The sequence below is a fragment of the Staurois parvus genome, unplaced genomic scaffold (assembly GCF_062004578.1).
Source record: "Staurois parvus isolate SC_StPar_1 unplaced genomic scaffold, SC_StPar_1.0 ptg001287l, whole genome shotgun sequence".
Taxonomy (NCBI): domain Eukaryota; kingdom Metazoa; phylum Chordata; class Amphibia; order Anura; family Ranidae; genus Staurois; species Staurois parvus.
The window spans coordinates 816,735-817,758 of NW_028319083.1; positions in this window are offsets into that span (position 1 = coordinate 816,735).

The following is a 1,024-nucleotide window of genomic DNA, read 5'->3' on the forward strand; positions in this document are numbered from 1 at the left end:
ATTTTTTTTTTTAAGTCCACAAACGTGCAACTATAACGAAAAAACCCGTAAGTGTTCACAAAAAAAGTGCAAGTGCAAAACACCACACGAAAAAGTGCACTTAGGGGTGTGCTTTAGTCCTACCCCTAAAGGGGCTTGGACCGCTTACCCTGATCCCCCGGGGCACGAAGCTCCTGACAGGGACAAGGTTCCCAATTGGTCCTCCTGGCCAAAAGGCCTGGTGGACCACCGTTCCTTGTGTCCAGCTGAAGCCGGACACCCAGTACTTGGTCAGGGGGCTCTCCCAAAGAGAAAAACCCCCCAGGGACAGGGGAGGAAGGAACCAAAAGGCCGCACATCCTCCCCCTAGACTTCAGGGCAGGCCCGAGGACCCACACCCTCCATCCTGTGAGAAACACACACAAAAGTAAGAAAAAAGTGACAAAACGTGGGAGTGTAATAAATTAAATAAATAAAAAATAAAAAAGTGGCCGTGCCAAATAGTGCACAGACCAGGCCCAGAGGCCTGTAGCAAAAATTGCCCTGATCCTAGCCAAAAGGCCTGGTCCGAAGGGCGCTGTGCAAAAAGAGTGTAAATGCAGTGACCTTGTGCCATCTTCATACTGTGGGGTCCCACACCCAGGTGTTACTAGTGGCACCCCTGAGGGCGTCTACTCAGGGGGCACTTGGTTTGCAGACTTTCTGCCTTCCCGACCCCTGGCCAGACAAGGTAGATCCGTCCAAATCAGGAGGTACTGGGTCCTTCCGGTCTTCTCGGGGGAATTACTCCCGGGCCCCAGACATTATAGTGGGGGATAGTACATGAGACAATACAGTAACAAAACGAGATGTGAACGTCCTTCATAGAAAACGTTTTTTCAGATGCCATTCGGACTGCATTTGATCCACATCAGTGTGCGCCAGGACTAAAGCTCCGTTCACCCCGGGGGCGTTTTGGGATTGCGGCAGAATTGCCGGGTTCTCAAAGACACACTACAATCGTAAAACGCAGGGTCAGGTGGCAATTTTCAATGGCGCCCAAAAT